The 18,468-nt window shown below is 46.3% G+C and overlaps 1 long non-coding RNA gene across 2 annotated transcripts in view; it reads left to right on the top strand.

Annotated features, from left to right (window-relative positions):
- The first annotated feature begins 16,709 nt into the window (after positions 1-16,709).
- The window catches only part of LOC147996288 (uncharacterized), a 42,224-nt gene continuing 40,465 nt past the window's right edge, over positions 16,710-18,468 (top strand). For both annotated transcript variants that reach the window (XR_015675357.1, XR_015675354.1), the window contains exon 1: positions 16,710-17,086. This is a non-coding gene — a long non-coding RNA (uncharacterized LOC147996288). The remainder of the gene's footprint in view (positions 17,087-18,468) is intronic.

The raw sequence follows: 18,468 nt of genomic DNA, 5'->3' as shown, positions 1-18,468 counted from the left end.
CATCTAAAAGTATATAAGGTAGACTTGGAAGATAGGAATGTGGATGAAAGCCATGGTTTTTCCACACCACTCATTCTTCCTCCCAACTTTATGGCTTTTTTGTGATCATTGGTTTGTCTGCATGTATGTATGAGTAGTGAGGGTTGGAATTAAGAGTTTGAGAATACCATGTGAGTGCTGGGAATTGAACAAATCCTCTCCAAGCATAGTCAGTACTCACCTGCTGAGCCATCCCTCCATTCACAGGTTCCACTTTCATTCTTGCTGTTGTTGCTGTGATAACCTACATCAGGTAGTGCGCCCATGTGCATGTGGGTATGGAGCCATCTGATGGAGCTTGGACAGCCTACTGGCCAGAGTGACTGCCTCTCAGCAGCCATACTGAGTAATTATGCCAAGGGTGTGGGCTCAGGAGTTCCCTTTCCTAAACTTTAGGACCTTTTTCTAACTTCTAATACACATTCCTACCAGTCTCCCTTCACTCTTCCCAGCTCTACCTCCCCTCCCCAAGATCTGCTGCTGCTTTTCAAAAAATGCAGGCTTCCCAAGGATAGTAACAGCATGGCATACCTTGCAGCAAGCCCTTATATCAAGGTTGGATGAAAAGCTGGTAGGAGGAAAGGGGTCCCAAAAGCAAGCAGCAGAATAAGAGATCCCCACTCTCTGTCTCATAAAAACCCTAAGCTAAGCAACCACAGCATACTATGCAGAGGACCAAGTGAAGACTGCTACTATAGTCTCTGAGCCCTGCTTTGCTGATTCTGTGGTTGTCCTTCATATCTGGCTCCTATTCTTCCCTACCTAGCCCAAGCTCTCCACCTGGTGTATTGTTTCTGCATCTGCTTCTATCAGCTGCTGGAGGAAGCCTCTGATGAGAATTGGGCTAGGTATCATTTTGTTGGCTTTTAAAAAATGTCAGTTATATTTGGTTCTATTAGGTCTCCAGACTATCTAGTTTCCAATTCCTGGCCCTTCAGTCAGTGTCTGGGGTGAGCTCCCTCCCTTGGAGTGGACCTCAGGTTAGACCAGTCACTGGTTTGCTATGTCCACAAGCTCAGCCACATCTTGCAGGCAGGACTGGTTGTGGGCCCTGTGGGTTTTATGGCTGGGTTGGTGTCCCAGACCCACCACTGGATGCCTTGCCTGGATACTGAAGATGGCTGATTGAGGCTCTATATCCTCCATTACCAGGAGTCCTTGCTAGGGCCACTCTCAGAGGTTCCAGGATGTTTTCACTGTACTAGGTTTCCATCTCACCCCCCAGGCGTTCCCCAATTCCTCCAGAGGTCCTGAGTTCCAATTCCCAGCAACCACGTGGTGGCCCACATCTATACTGAGACCTGATGCCCTCTTCTGGCATGCATGTGTACATACAGATAAAGCACTCAGACATGAAAGAAAGGGAGGGAGGAAAGGAAAGGAAAGCCTTTTTTTATTTTGATCAGTATGCACATAGAACTGTGGGTGAGGCTTGTTTATCAAAATCCATATCAGTTTAGAGTGCAGTACTCATCAGCTCTAAAAGTAATGATCGCTTCTTACATAACCTTTTCATATCCTACAAATCTGTTACTTCATACCCTTACTGGGGAAGATTGCACCTAGACTCTGAGCCACTTTAATTGGGAAGAAATAGTTTTCCAAACAGCTGCATGACTCTGGTCTAGTGAGCAGTAACGTCTTGGACCCTGTCAGTGTGTTTCTTTTTGGTTCTAATCAGACTTGAGTATAAGCAGTGAGATCTGTAGGATTCCTTTCAGGCTGTTTGAGAAAGGTGTCTATGAAGCTGGCACTTAATTTGTGAGCTTTGTGGGAGAGAGAGCAGGGTTGAGACCAGAACTTACTGTGTTCCTCTGGCTGGCCTAGAACTGGACTAATAATACTGGACTAATCTCTAACCAGCAGAAATCTGCTAGTCTTCTGGGATGTGCCTTTATGCCCCACTGAAACATTAGTGTTTACACTTAGATCCCAACTCCATAATTATGTTGTGTACATGCACATATTTTAAAATCTGCAAACACCCAAACACTTGAGATCTTTGGAGTATTTGAAAATTTTTGCTTTAATTTTCTTTTCATTTTTCCCCCCTTGTGGAGACTAAGTCTCATGTATAGTTAAGGCTGACTTTGAACTGGCAGTCCTACCATAGCCTCCAAGTGCTGAGGGGTTAAGCATGTTCCAACACTCCTGGTTAACACTTTTATTTCAGAGTAACCTTAGACAATGAAATATTTCAAAAATGCACAGACGTTCACTAAGGTCCCACAAATGTTATCATCCTCTCTGTCTTCTCTGATGTTTTGGAACTTTCCCTTTATCTGCAAGAACTTAACTATGTAGTCCATCTTAAAAAAAAAAAAAAGCTGTTATTCACACTATAATTATCCAAGTGTTGGGCCTATTGACTTACTCAACCATATCATTTTTCTTGTAATGCCTATTTTCTGGTTTGGGGTGTAATTTTGAATCATTTTTTGCCTTGAGTTCTTTGATGGTTTGTTTTTCTTTCTTTTCTTTTTTAAGATAGGGTTTCCTTGTGTAGTCATGGCTGTCTTGGAACTAGCTCTGTAGACTTGCTGTACCGCTACCCTGAGATTCTTGATCCCATCTCCCCCATGTGTTACTGTGTGACTCCCAAAGGTGCTGGGGCTATTCTTGATTTTAGTATCTCATGTATTCCAGGCTGGTGCTTGCTGGCCAAGTTTCAACCTCCCAAGTGCTAGGATTCCAGGGACCAACTACCATGCCCTGCCTTTGGTTTTTATGTGATTGCGGGTGCAGGGGCCAGGGGTGTGTGTTTTGTTTTTTGCTTGTTTGGTTTCCGAGACATGGTTTTTCTGTGTGTCCCTGACAGTACTGGAACTCCCTTTGTAGTCCGAGCTGGCCTTGAAATCAGAGATCCACCTGCTTCTGCCTCCTAGTGCTGAGATTAAAGGTATACGTCACTGCTGCCCAGTTTGGGCCGATGTTTTTAATTGACAGTAATTATACATGCTTATAAAGGACAGTAGCATTCATATATACATATGTATGTATATACATACATATATCTATATCTGTATATCTATATAGAAATATATAGTGTACAATGGCCAGATCAGGATAACAAAGGTCTGTCACCTCAGGAGCTTGATATTTTTTCATGGAAACCAGTTGTTTGTAAATTATCCTTCAACTTGGCTGTATCCTGTGATTAGATAGTGGTTTCATGATCTGGGTAGGAATACAGTGGAAATGGGGTCAGGTCGGAGAATCATTTTAGTTCATGCTGATTTGCCTCATTAACTGCTGTTAATTAACTTCAGTCCCTGCTTAAGGTGCTGACAGTGTTCTTTACAAAAACAAAGTATTTTGTGGGGTAAAAAATTTAAGATCATCTTATTTATAAATCCTTCTACCTGCTGGAATTGTAGACCAGTATCTCCTGGACATGACAGGACCCCTGTAGTCAGGAACACAGCAGCTTTTGTTGCCTTTCAAAAATTTGCACAAAATAAAGCCACTTAACATCCTCACACAGAGGGGGAGCGGCTCACAACATAACCCCAGCCTCTCTGTCTGAGGCACTATTGGCAGAAGATAGCTGTTGACGAGAGTCAGTTGTTTTTTTGTTTAAGTTGTGACCCCTGTTAAGTTGACCAGGGACCAGTGGATGGCATAATGGAATATACGGACTGCATGTATTGGACTGGAGGGTCACGAAAGAAAGGAGATGGGGGTGGGCGGGAAGTAGGTCTGGGAGGATTGAAGTTAAGATGAAATTCTCAAAAGAATTTTTTCTAATAATTCCAGCATCTCCTCTGTCAATTGTGTTTCCTGGTAGAGTTTACCTTCATTTATTCCTTAGACATTCATTGTCTTGTTGCTACAGCAAAGTCCCTGACGAAAATCACTTGAGGAGCTGGAGAGACGACGAGGACTCAGCAGTTAAGGACGATGACTGCCCTGGGTGGTGGTGGCACACTCTGTTAGTACCAGCACTTAGTGTTTGAGGCCAGCCTGGTCTACAGAGGGCATTCCAGGACAGCCAGGGCTACACAGAGAATCCCAGCACTCACATGGAGTTCATGACTGACTGTAACTCTGGTTCCGAGGGATCTGGCACCTCGCACAGGCACACACAGGCAAAATTCCAATGCACATGAAATAAGAACAAAGCTTTAAAAAACTAGAGAGGAGTTATTGGGTTTGGGCTTACAGTTCCAAAGGATCAAGTCCACGATATCAGTGAGGAAAAGAGAGAAGGCAGCGGTCACACTGTGCCTACAGGAAGCAGAGAGTAATGAGGACCTGTGTTCAGTTTGCTTCCTTTTTCTGCAGTTCAGGATCCCAACTCTACCCAATCCTACAGAAATGGTACTGTCCACCTTAAAGGTGGGTTTTCCTACATCAGCCTAATCTAGATAACCCTTCATAGTCACAACCTGACATGGATGCGTGTTTCCATGGTGACTGTAAGTCCCATCAGGCTGACAAGATTAATGCCATCCACACACACGTGTCAGGTGGAGTGGGTATATTCTTGGTCAAGTATCTCAGTGTGGCCAATATCAATATGTTATACCAGTCCTTTAGGAGCAGGGATGCTGGGAATTCAATTCAGGACTTCATACGCCTAGGCTAGCACTGTTACCACTGAGCTACAACCTCAGTCATAAAAGAGCCCTTGTGTTTCATTAATAATGCACTAGATTTCTTTTTAAACGTAGGGAACCGAGCCGTTGATTAACATGCAGATTAACCATTGATTAACCATGCAGGAGAAAGCTCTGCAGACTAGAACTCTGAGCTGAGGCTTGGGGCTAGACTTTACCACGGCGTCTTCACTAAAGAGCAGGAGGATTTTAGAGAAGTGGGGAAATGGGCATGAGGGTTGGCCTGGCTTCCACGGGTGCTGCACTATGAAAACAGCACGGAGGTAAGTAATGGTTTGTGGAATCCTCCGTCTGGTACTACTGCTGAGAGGTCCTCTTTAGTGGTCAATTTCTGACGTTCCTTGCATACACGGGAGTAAAGACCCCTTTATAATTTTATGTCCTCATACTTATTTTGGTTTTTCAAGACGGTTTCTCTCTAGTGCCTAGACCAGCAGGGAACTCACTCTGTAGTGTAGGCTGGCCTCAAACTACAGATCTGCATGCTTCTGCCTCCCTCCCATTGCTGGGATTAAAGATGATTGCCATCTTGGCCCAGCTTTATGTCTTGATCTTTTTAAATTAATTTTTTAAAGATTTATTTATTTTATTTTTATGAGTACACTGTACCTGTTTTCAGACACACCAGAAGAGGGCATCGGATCCCATTACAGCCACCATGTGGTTGCTGGGAATGGAACTCAGGACCTCTGGAAGAGCAGTCAGTGCTCTTAACTGCTGAGCCTGTGTTTAATCCTTAAAAGATGCTTTAAAGATGGCGTCAGCCTTGCTTGAAAGGGATGAATTGACTTTAAAGGTCATAATAACTCCATTCCAAATGTACAGGACTCAGCTACTGTTTTCAGACGTGTCCTCTTCATTCAGAACAATCCTTCCCAAATACGATCGGTCTCCATGTGGAGCAGATATTGCAATATAGATCTGTAATAAATACCTTTGCCACCAGAGGTCTCTGTTAGAAGCTGAGTGTGACAGACAGTCCAGGTTTTACATCAGCTGATCCACAAAGCCTTACTCTGAACACAGCAGGGAATTGTTTACAAAGAAGCACAAGTATCTTCAGACATGTCAACCTAATCCTTTGCTAAATTCTTCTAGCTTAATTAAGGTATTTCCATTTACAACCCTTTTAATGAAAGCCATATGTGTCTGATGACACCCTCACATGTAACTTTTTATCCTCATTTTATTATTTCCTGCATTGCTGGGAATTGAACTTAAGGACTTAAGCATGTTAAACAAGCACTCTACTAGTGAGCTACATTTCCAGCCCCTTGTGTGCATCTTTCCAAATCCACAAGATTGTGATTTGACACCTCTAGTAAGTGACAGTCACTGTGACACCCAAGTTCGTGAGCCTCAACATCACTTTTGGGAAGTGAACTTGGGTCTTCTCTAGCCCCAGAGCACCCTATGTTCTCTGAGGGCACGTGTGTTCATGGGTACATACCCACATCGTATACACATAAATTTTAAAAACATTTTTAAAAAACCAGTTTGTTGCAAAGTCAATAAGATACTTAGCCCCTATACTATATATCAGTCTACTGGCTTTACTGAAGTCCCATTTTAATCTGTCTTCATTTCCAAGTCGGAGTTTGTTGACTTTTTTTTTTTCTCGGAGCTGGGGACCGAACCCAGGGCCTTGCGCTTGCTAGGCAAGTGCTCTACCACTGAGCCAAATCCCCAACCCTGTTGATGTCTTTCTGAAGAGTCTTTACAATAGACTAAAGCTGTCAGAGGCCCTCCGGAGCTCAGAGTAGATGCTGCTCACCAGCTGAGTGCTACAGGAACTAATCCAGCAGAGACATGCAAGTACCTGTCCCTGAGTCCAGTCTGCCCCTTAGGTGTCCAGGTCTTGAGATAGCCCATTCAGTGCTGGGCTTAGATATTGGAGGGCACCAGTTTTTCAACTGTAGCCACTGCTTCCTAGAATCGATGTCTACTTGCTTTGGAAACTTCTCAAGTTAAGCCCTGAATTACCTGACATGGCGTGATGCTTGTTAAGGAAGGTATACGGGAGTAGCGAGGGAGCAAAGGAGCACGGGCTCTAAAGTTGGGCTCACCTTCACTAGAAGTCCGCCGCTCATACTTGGTGGCAGTTACTTAACCTTTCTGAGCCCGAGTTGCTTCACTGGATTTTCTAAGACAACACTTACCATTTACAAATGTTTAGCAATGTGCACAGAAGGACGAGGCGCTCTGTCCTGGCATCACTTCCTGAAAGCACAGCCTCATTTCCAGCAACAAGACAAACTGCCCTGATGTCATGTGCTAAGCATAGGGCCGGCGCCTCTTTCTTAAACACTAGCAGGCTGTATTATCTCTTGAGTATTGAAAACGCACTATGGTCTGTTGGCAAGCATCATTTCTTATGTTTGACCTGATTGTCCAATTACTCCCCAGCCGGAGATGAAGTCTTCATTCCTCTCTGTGTCCCTTCTCTTAACCAGTCTCCAAACAGCAATCACCAACAGCCTGTGGATGAGAGAGATGAACAGACGTCAGTTCCCAAGTATTAATGTAGTATGTACGTGTTAAGCAGTGAAGGAAACCTCATTAGGGAGCTTCCGATGCAGCTAGAACTTTCTCGAAAAGCCTTGACTGTCTTAATCCTGGGAAGTAGCTTACTTTGTTAAAGCAATCTGATCAGGTATCCCAAATGGGAGATTAAAGTCAAGGACACAGCCTGAAGCTTTTCACACCAAAGAACACATCACGTGAGATTTAGTGCCGGGGACCCTTGGACCATGTGGGCCCTGCAAGTTGTTCCTTGAGACCAGGCCTGCAAGCCTGTTCAAAGTAGGGTGAGAGCCCAGAGTACGGGAGACAGCCTAACCTGATGCCCTCTCACCATGAGGTGTCAGCACAGTCTGAACACTGACACCTGCCAGGGTTGGATTTCCCCCTCCTAACTCACAGCAGTGTTCCAGTGGCTGTAGATTTGGATGTAGTTCTTGGGTGGAGAAAAGGGAGAAAATGCTGAATTCGCCATTTGCCAAAAATCGTGAGTTCCCCCTATGCGAGTATTTTTAGTGCAATGAAGAAAGTAATTTGAGAGATTTAGGAAAACATCCCTTGAAGATCATGATAACAGAAGGAATACTGCACATCAGCAAAAGTGTTACTCTTTAATTTGCGAAAAACAAATTGAAGGTTTGTTTCTAGGAAAAAAAAATTAAGAAAAGCAAAAACAGGGACTGGAGAGATGGCTCAGCGGTTAAGAGCACTGACTGCTCTTCCAGAGGTCCTGAGTTCAAATCCCAGCAACCACGTGGTGGCTCACAACTATCTGTAATGGGAGCTGATGCCCTCTCCTGGTGTGTCTGGGGATAGTGACAGTGTACTCACATACATAAATAAAATCTTTATTTAAAAACAAAAACAAATCAAAACTGTAGTTTACTAGCTAAATAGCCCTTCCCCCAAACAGAAAAAAAATGACTTTCCCTCTTATCCGGGTTCAGAACTGGCAAGCAGCCTCCTGTAAGCACTTCATAAATATTCATGGACGAAGGAAATGTTGACAGAGCAAAGGAACCATTTTTGCCTCTGCAAGAACCCTTTTGAAATGCCAGTGATGGAAGTGGGGTCTTTCTGACAATTCTCTGCAAATCTTGGAACAAGAAAGGCGAGTGAAGCTGGTTTCTCAAAAGAAACCGGAGGACATCATATTAATCACTCCTGGGGCCTGGGGCTGGGATGGTGCTTACACACAAAGCAGAGTCACCTGTGGCAGTGTGTGTGTGTGTGTGTGTGTGTGTGTGTGTGTGTGTGTGCGTGCGTGCGTGCGTGTGTGTGTGAAACAACCACTCAAACTTCCAGCAACTGAGATTCAGCAGCTCGACTTTGTGGTAAAAAGCTCACCTCTGTTTCACTTTGCGTGGTTGCCAAGGCTGTACTGTAAACAGAAATGGTTAAAGTTGGGGTGGGCGTAGACACTGACTCCCAGTGCAGACTGTCAATCCAGCTGAGACATTAGAAGGGAACGTGGGGAAACCAATGCTTTGGCATGTTGCCAGGCCAAGGTCTGCTTGTTTTGGCCTGTCTATCCTCAGCCTTGGTCCATGTGATCTAGATAACAGAAATGAATGTACCTCACCCTTACCATATTGTCTGGGTTGGTAGTGTCCAATCATGGTTGAGTTATACCAGTAGGGTTTGAAGATCTTCCACCAGGAGACCTATGCTAGTTGGGTTTGACTTTCCTGAAACTTTTTTATTTCTAGGTTCCAAGAAATACTTTCCATTTAGTGGTGGTTGACTTGGACTGGGCAGGGGTGGGACAGTCACTGCTTGAATGTGGGCCTAAGCTATCTTAGGACTAGAACAGAACAATCCTATTTCTCCACACCAACCCTCCAGGCCTCCAGTTCCTCTGCACTGATCCTACCTACACACACACACACACACACACACACACACACACTCAGTGACAGACAGACACAAACACATAGAGACACACACACATTCACACACACACACACTCATATACACTCAGTGATAGACACACAGACACTCACAGACAGACATACACACACACACACAGAGACACATACCCACAGACACACACACACAGACATACACACATTCACACAGACACATACACACTCAGTGACAGACACACACAGAGACATACACAAAGAGAGACACACACATACACACCCAGTAATAGACAGACACATACAGAGACACACAAAGATAGATGCACACACACAGAGACATACACACAGAGAAAGAGACCAACTGACAGACACACACACAGACACAGACAGACACAGACACAGTTTTACACAGAGACAGAACTACTCTGACAGTCTAGTCCTGTCTTCATATGGACTCCGAGGCTTTCAGGCTACCCTCATAGAGAAAGACCATTCATTGATGTAAGTCCTCTGCCTATACATGCAGCGTAGACCTTTGTGGAGACGGGCAAGGGGTAGCTGACTCCTCAAATGAGGAAAGGGCTGGTGTTGGACATGAGTCCTTGCTTTGTGCCAGCAGTTGTGAACATTTGATCATAGTTAATCCCACTCTTAGGCCTAGGAAGAAAATCTCTGTTCTGAAGTGCCAGCATTATTTATCGTCGAGAACAGGACACTACTGAGACAAGATGAAGTGGTGTGAAGGTGTGACTTTCTTCAGTTGTCTTGAATCAGTGATCACCAGACATCAGCCGTGTCTCTTATTCCACCCAAGTCAACCTCAGCTGGACCTAAGCCATGTATGGGCGATGTTTTGCTGGCGGGGTTGGCACCACGTCTGCTCTGGCTCCCAAGGTCAGGCCCCTGGGTCTATCTCCAGGAAAGGTTGGTGATGACGTTGCTAAGATAATTGATAACTGGAATGACCTGGGAATTACAAGTAGCTGATTATTTAGGACAGACAGACCCAGAGTGAGGATCATTCAGGACAGACAGACCCTGACTAGATATCTTTTGCCTCCTTTCCCATTTCAATGACCCCAAGGAACCACTGAGAAACAGAAACAAACAGAAAATGATTCAACCCGCCTTTGAAGGAAATGCCACTTCTGGAGAGATTATCAGCATTGTTGGACATGTATGGCACTTATTGGTCCTTAGCTAGAGAACTTGCTTGAGCTATTTAAGAAATCCTGGGCCCAGCACAGTCCATGTGCTATAATGCCAATGGTTGCCACCCTCATGACATCATAGATGACATTAACAGTGGAACACCCAGCTAGTTCACAAAGTACAACAGAAATTACTTCAATAAAAGATCATATGACAGTCGGAGGAGGAGGGGGAGGAGGAAGAGGAGGGGGAGGAGGAGGGGGGAGGAGGAGGAGGGGGAGGAGGAGGGGGGAGGAGGAGGAGGGGGAGGAGGAGGGGGAGGAGGAGGGGGGAAGGAGAGGTCTGCCAGACACTCCTGTAACTGGGTACTACTATCTCACTGCCAACACGGAAACTGGGCTATTGCAAGCATTATGTGAGATCAGAGACTAGTACTACATAGAGTTACATTGTAAAAGTGCATAGACTAGTACTACATAGTGTTACATTGTTACCTGGTTGGCTAGTCTATGAGTGGCTTAGCTAAGATTCACCCCCGACCACATACCATACAGACAGAAACCCTCCTGCTTCACAGCACAGGCTCCTCCTTTCCACACTGTCTCTCTCTAAACAATGTGAAGAAGTATCCCCTCCTAGGAATGGTTATGTTTTACTCATGGCCAGGGCCATAAAAGCCAAGTGTTTGTTTGGTTTTGTCTTTTTTAAAAAAAAAAAAAGATTTATTTATTTGAGTACACTGTAGCTTTTCTCAGACACACCAGAAGAGGGCCTCGAATCCCATTACGGATGGTTGTGAGCCACCATGTGGTTGCTGGGATTTTAATTCAGGACTCCTGGAAGAGTGGTCAGTGCTCTTAACTATTGAGCCATCTCTCCAGCCCTGTTTTTGTCTGTCAAGACAGGGTGCTCTGTGTAACATGCCCTGGCTGTCCTGGACTCACTCTGTAGATTAGGCTACCCTCGAACTCAGAGATACACCTGCCTTTGCTGGGATTGAAGATGTGCACGGCCACGGTCAGCTTAAAAGCCAGGTTTTTTTTGTTGTTGTTTTTGTTTTTGTTTTTCTTTTCGGAGCTGGGGACCGAACCCAGGGCCTTACGCTTCCTAGGCAAGCGCTCTACCACTGAGCTAAATCCCCAACCCTTAAAAGACAGTTTTAAAGCACTGTATGGGAGCCTCTTTAGACCTCTGAAATTTTGTCCCTCGCATTAGGATTGCCAGCTAGCAGCCTTGCTGTTGGGCCCTACCTTAGTGTTTCCCTCCCCCCGCTCGATGAGCCTCTTAACCTGCTATAGCAAGAAATTGTTTACACCCTTGGCAGCTGCTCTTAGCCCCTGATTTGGGGCTGGGATTTTCCATGGCACCCTTCCTCCCAACCGAGCCTTCCTGCTTGTTGTTGTTAAGAAGTTGTTTATGCCCCTGATTGGGCTGGAACTTTCACCACACAGACTTTTCCTGTTTTCCTGGTTGGGGATTTTTCACCTGCCTTGTTGTTTTTCTACGGCTTTTGCCTCGGGTATATAAGGAGATCTCAGTAAAGCCTTGGTGGCACTTGCTGAAAAAAGGGTGACCCGTGTACGTGTTTTCTTTCAATCCCGCAGACCTACGCCCGATACTCAAGCACTGGCGGCGCAGGCGCCGACACCTTGCACCTGAGTGTTCCTCAGAGACTGGTGAATAGGACACAGAGAAGTGACCCTGGCACTCACTGCCTCCTCTCGACTTCTCATTTCCATCCCAATCCTACAAGTTAGGTAGCTTCCCCCCACCACCGAGATAAAGCACAAGTGGGTTGGTTTTGGGGCCAACATGTATGTCTGTCTGTGCACTACATGCATTTCAGCCCCCAAGGGGGCTAGGAAAGAAAGAGTTTCAGATACTCTGGAACTAGAGGTAGAGAAGGTTTTGTGTCACCATGTGGGTGCTGGGAATCAAACCCAGTCCTCTGGAAGAGCACAGTCTTCATGAAGAGACGCTAGTGCTCTTAACTGCTGAGCCACCTCTCCAGCCCAGCAGAGGTGGAATTTAAACCACCTGGCCCCCAAACCTGGGTTTTCTGCATTCTTCTCTTGGTAAGTTAGCCCACAGCTGCTCTCACATTTGTGGCAGACAGACAAATGCAGCCACAGGGATGACTTGGTCATGACTTGGCCTTTGACGATGGAAAGGAATGGAAGGAGAAATTGGGACAATGAGCAAATCTGGCTCCAGTCACACCTATGCATAGCTAAGTTACCTGTTGGCTTGATTTGCAAGTCTAATCTGTGGAGGCATAGGTCCTCACCTAAGATGCTATCGAGGCCATCCTTCACCCCAAAGCAGAAATGTACAGAATTGTCCTTGGTCAGATACACTGTCATTACTAGGAACTGACCCTTTCTTCTTTGTTCACCTTGTGATCTAGTGCAAGACTCAACCTTTCTGAACTCAATGTCCTCACTCAGACCTACACCAGGGCAAATCATCCGACCTTGCAAGGTTTTCCCGAGGGTTGTGAAATGGTGCATGTGAAAAGCCCAGTGTCTGGCACACAGATGTTGGTGAAACATGTTTTCACAACCTGAGAAGACTGAGCAGGGACGCAATCATGACCTCACTGAATGCCTCTCTGAGAGGCAGGAGCCGGAAGAAGGCTTTCTTATGGGAACTGTCATGATTCACACGCACAGACCATGCAGCCCATTGTCCACATGTGTCCCAGGATGATTATGAACTGACTTCATCTGCCAATTACTTTTGCCGACTGGATCATAGGGTGAACTTTGTAGATAATGTTGTGCTGTAATGCAAAGTGTAGAGGGTTGGTCTGACCCGGCTTTGTATCGTAATGCTAAATACTGGCCCATGAGGCTTAACTGCCTCCAGGGATGAGAGAGTCTGCACGTAGACCCAGCTGATGCTATGCAACCTTGCCCACCAAGTTTTTCCTGATTGGTGAACAAATCAGGCTAGGCAGAACTGAGATAGGCAGGGCTTGGGGGTGCCCAGGCTTAGGGTCGGAGGAGAACCATGAGGGAGAGAGGGAGGTGGAGGGAAGATACCACCAGGTAAGAATCTTAAAATCATGGCCGTGAGGGCTGGGCAATTGGAGTTAAGAGAAAACCAGGTGGAACACAGTAATAAGTAGGGATTATCAATAGGAAAGCAGAGATTAAAGGCATATAGGTAGATATCTGCCCAGCTTTCGTGCTCATAAAGGCTTATTATAAATTAAAGGTCAAGTGTGTCTTTTATCTGGGAATTGAATAGAAGCCCCTGATTGAGATTAAATGTCTTTGACAACATCAAAAGGTTGAACAGGGGCTGGGGATTTAACTCAGTGGTAGAGCGCTTACCTAGGAAGCGCAAGGCCCTGGGTTCGGTCCCCAGCTCCGAAAAAAAGAACCAAAAAAAAAAAAAAAACAAAACAAAACAAAAAAAAAAAAAAGGTTGAACAGGAGTCCTCAGGAACCCAGTCCTGGAACGGGCAATGCAATGGCTTGTTGAGATGCTTTGGTGAGTCCCTGGGATCTCGGTCAGCCCCTCTCAAGCTATTCTGTGCTGTGCTTGCCGTTGTTATGAAGGCCATACAATACTTGGCACCAAGTTGACAAGATTCTCCCTTGATCTGTTATGGGTATCTGAAGCCCATGATGCTATCTGCTCAAGAGCCTGTGCCCATAGCAGTCATTAGGCCAGGAGCAGAGTTTTAAAAAGAAACTACTCAGGGTTGGGGATTTAACTCAGTGGTAGAGCGCTTGCCTAGCAAGCGCAAGGCCCTGGGTTCGGTCCTCAGCTCCGGAAAAAACAAACAAACAAACAAACAAAAAACAAAAAACAAAAACAAAACAAAACCAAAACAAATAAAAGGAAACTACTCAAATCTGAGAATCGATTGAATGACAAGGGGTATAATGAAGTGACTGTTCTGGACAGGGTGATGCTCACATGTGACCATAGCTCTCTCAAGGCTGAGGAAAGTTCAAAGCCCACGTGAACTATATAATGAGACCTTACTTCCCTCCGCACTTAAAAACAACAACAAGTGTGTGGGGGAGAGAATGAGGAAGAGGAGGGAAAGGGAAAAGGTGGAGCAGAGGGAAGGGGAGGTGAGGAGAGGGGGTTGATTCACTGTAAATCTACTTCAGAGGCTAAGGGAAAGCACGTGATCCGGTCAAAGGGCATGAATTTTCAGTTACATTCACCGACACTAGAGGGCGACTGTTGACCAGATTATCGCACAGATGTGAAGGCAAAGGCTGCGTGTTTTGGTTTTTTGTTTTATTGTGTGGGTTTTTTTTGTTTTGTTTGTTTGTTTGTTTTGTTTTGTTTTAAACAAAGCTGTTCTTCTTCCCTTCCCAGCATGTATGTGACAGTCCAGGTTCACACGAGGCAGTCCTAGCTCGAGGCAGTGAGCAGCTAGTAAGATCACATCTGAGGAAGCTCTCGGAGTGCTCCCAGCAGCTATGGGCCACACAGTTCTGATCTACTCGAGCGTCTCTCCAAATGATGGCTCAGTATTAACAGAAAAAGATACACGCCAAGTGTTCTTGTATTCTTAGGGGACTTGGAAAGATTACTGAAATGAATTGGGTGCAGTTTGGCCACTAGGGGACAGCACGCGGTCACCATTGCTTGTGGCTAGTTAGTTGGACGGGGTTGGGGTGGGGTTGGGGGTTGGCTGGTAAACTATGGGGAAAGACAGGAGACTCCACCTCTGACTCACAAAGGGCTTTGGCTTCAGACCGTGTTTCCTCACAGTGTTGGTTTTGCTTCTCACTTCAGTCCCAGGAAACTGGAGGGTGGGGCAGGAGTTATTGCCCCACTCCGGGGGCCAAGGATTGGAGAATTACCCTGGGAGGGTTAGTGCTATATGAGGTCACAGAGTGGCAGAGGCGGAGCCCACCAGGATCCTGGCTGCTCCTGGAAAACTCCTCTCTCAGAGCCTTGGATAAGCCGGGTTCTGTGAGGTAGGTGAGCGCAGAAACCAGGCAGACAGCGGTAGTTTTTATAATGTCGCCCAGCTCAGTCCTTCCTTGCACACCGGCAAGCCGTAGCTTCAAGGGCTCCACGGCTTAGCTCTACCCTTTACACTTCACCGGAGGAGACTGTGTTCTAGACTCAGACCCAGATCCCCCTCACTCTGCCTCCCTCGGGGCCAAGCACGTCCTTGTTCTTGTTCACGCTTTCTCTGACCCTGTGCAGGTGGGAGATTCGCTTAGTTCCCTCCCTCAGGAACCGAGCACAAAGGGGGCAGCTCACTTAGCTGACCAGACAGGGAGGAATATGTGTTGCACAGGCCGAGTGATCAGGAAAGGCGATTGATTTACGAAGAAGAAAAGGCCAGAAAACAAACAAAACACAGGCACTAAATGGGGAAGCAATTCTCTGCTCCCTGAAAGGAAGATCCAGGGTACTGCCCCAAAGAGTGTAGCCGCCACCTCTGGAACAATAGGTCTGCGCTGTGTGTGTGTGTGTGTGTGTGTGCCTCTTCCCCCAATTTTCCCTCTCCTCTTCGGAGTGTCATCTCCCCCACCCCCACCCCTTCTCTCTCAGCTGCACACACACCCAGGAGATAGGAAAACCAGCAAGAAGGGCAAAATCCTTGCCGGAGTCTGGACACTATGAGACGCTATCTTACCACACAGATACTAGTGTTTAATTTCTTTCTGAGAAAGTGAAGGGGATGTTAAACCTACACGAAAAATGAAAGTAGTATTGTTTATTTCCTTAGGGGGTACATAACTGTCATCTAACTCTGACGTGTGTACAGCAAGAAGCAGCCTAGGCTAGTTTGTTTTGATTTTTTTTTCAACTTGAACACTACAGAATACTTAGAGATGTTTTAATATTTTAAAAGATTTATTTATTTTATATATAAGTACACTGTAGCTGTCTTCAGACACACCAGAAGAGGGCATCAGATCTCATTACAGATGGTTGTGAGCCACCCTGTGGTTGCTAGGATTTGAACTCAGGACCTCTGGAAGAACGGTCAGTGCTCTTAACCACTGAGTCATCTCTCCAGCCCTTGAGTTTCTAGATAAAAAATGTGTGCGTGTTTTGTGCGCATATACGGCTGTGCACCACATGTTTGCAGTCCCTTGGAGGCCAAAAGATATCAGAACCCTTGAAACTGGAGTTATAGATGGCTGTGAGCTACCATGAGGGTGCTGGGAACCATTGAACTATTTCTCCAGACCCATTTCATTATTATTATTTTTTTTAAAAGAAGGAGTCAAAAAAGTTGTGGGAGGAAGGAGTTGGTGGCAAAGCAGAGCCAGGCCTGAGGCAGGTGGAGGAGCTTCAGCAAGAGGCCTAGGAAGGTGAGCCAGGTAGATGGCATCCTAAACACTGCCAATCATCCTCAAGGGTCAGAGGTGACAGCCACCGATGGGCACTACCCCTGCTCAGGGTCACGCCGAATGACCTAGGGCTGGTCTGACCAAGCAGGCCCAGCTGTGGGAGGAACTGTCAGAAGGGATACCTGACAGGAGACACAGTTCAGTTCCCCGCCTCCAGCACCACCCTCAGGGGACTGTTGGGTGCAGTTCAAGATTGGGAGAAGAGGAACTAAGAAACTAGATCATGAAAAAGAAAGGAGCCCTTGGCAGACGGCCTGGCATTCCTGAGGCTGTGTTCTGCACCTTCCTGTGAGGGCAGTCAGGCAGGCCCTGATCCAGCTTTCTGCAGCTGAGTCAGCTTCGAACTGAGGCCTCAGACTCAGAGGGTGACAGCCTCCAGAATTAAAGGGGGATTTGAAGATGATTTTGGACTCCTTGTACTGGCACTGGAAAGAACCTGGGAGGAGTTTGTCAAATCTCAGCAAGGGTCGCCATGTTGAATAACATTGGAGGCCAGAAACAGGAAGTGCTGTTTTCCTGCGTAAATGATCTACAGCTCTTGCTGGTAAGCCAAGAACGCTACCTCAAAGAACGGAGATGAAAGTAGCAGGAAGTGTCTGTGGAAACTGGAGCACCTTTCCAGGGCCTAGGAGGGTGTAGGCAGAAAGGAAACCTTAGCTCTGAACGTGACCAGGACTGGTGGAGCTAGGCCAAACAGCCTGAGAGGTCACATATTGGAGAAGGTTGGAGGTAGAACATCGGAGACACCATGTCTGAGGTTCCTTTTGTTCCTAGTGCTCCGTGACAGTTCCCTAAAACTCACTGCTCCAAGGAGATCAGAGAGAATCTCTGTGCTGACTTGAGATTAGCAAGCCTGGGAAGGTCTGGCCATGACCCCTCAGGCAGTTGTGACTCAGTCACCATTTTATGCCATGCTGCCTGGCAGTCACTGAAGGACTTCTGTTTGGCCCTCTCTATGGGCTCTGACTAAGCAGAAAAAGGGTAGATGGCTCATTACCTGGCTGGAAGCATCATTCTGCCTGATCTTCCCACCTGAGTGGTCTGTCCCTCCTCTGCCTTTTGGAAAGCAGAAGTCTGCCTGCCTTTTCCAGAGGCTTCCAAATATGGATACCCAAGCCTCCCTCTGCATGGGGTGGCATGGGAACTTTCACAGGTTTTTTGTTTGGTTTGTGTGTGTGTGTGTGTGTGTGTGTGTGTGTGTGTGTGTGTGTTTCATAATGGCTGGTTAGTTTGGTTACTTTTTCTTCGCTGGGATAAAATACTCAACCTAAAGCAGTTTGAGGAGAGGGTTTATTTGGCTTACAGTTTGAGGGGTTAATCCATCATGGTGAGGGAGAAATCAAGGCCTATTTATGGGTGTGGTGCCCTGTGCACCATCACTTGAGAATCAGAGGCAGGTGGACTCTGTGAGTTCAAGGTCAGCTTGGTCTATAGAGTGAGTTCCAGTCCACCCCAGCATGATAAAGAGAGACCCTGTCTCAAAATGAACTAGAGCCTCGTCTCTCAGCTGTGAGGTGTGAGGTAGCTGGTCACATTGAATTCATGGCAGAGATAGAAGGGGTCTGCAGCACACGGTTCCTCCTCTTCACTCATTCCAGGATTGAATACCCATAAGATGGTGCCTCTCACACGCAGGGAGGGTCTTCCCACCTTAATCCCATCAGGTGATTAACCAAGATTGGCTACCACACATTCTGCTCGTCCAAACCCAACCTTCTGTTAGGGTCACCCCTCTCCCCCGCCAGAGCTAGTCTCTTTGGGTGGAGTCTCTTCCTTGAAAAAAATCTCCCCTCTGTCTACGGTCACCCTAGCCTCACCTAGCACTGAAGGGTTCACCTTCTCCTCACTTTCCATGTCTCTCTCCCAAGCAGGTCCAGGGTCCCACTTTAGGTATTTCCAAGTTTGTGTTCTTGTTATGATCAGCCC

The sequence above is a fragment of the Rattus norvegicus genome, chromosome 2 (genome assembly GCF_021556685.1).
Source record: "Rattus norvegicus strain SHRSP/BbbUtx chromosome 2, alternate assembly SHRSP_T2T, whole genome shotgun sequence".
NCBI classification, from domain to species: Eukaryota; Metazoa; Chordata; class Mammalia; order Rodentia; family Muridae; genus Rattus; species Rattus norvegicus.
The sequence above is the reverse complement of the archived record's forward strand: the minus strand, read 5'-3'. Positions and strand labels throughout refer to the sequence as shown.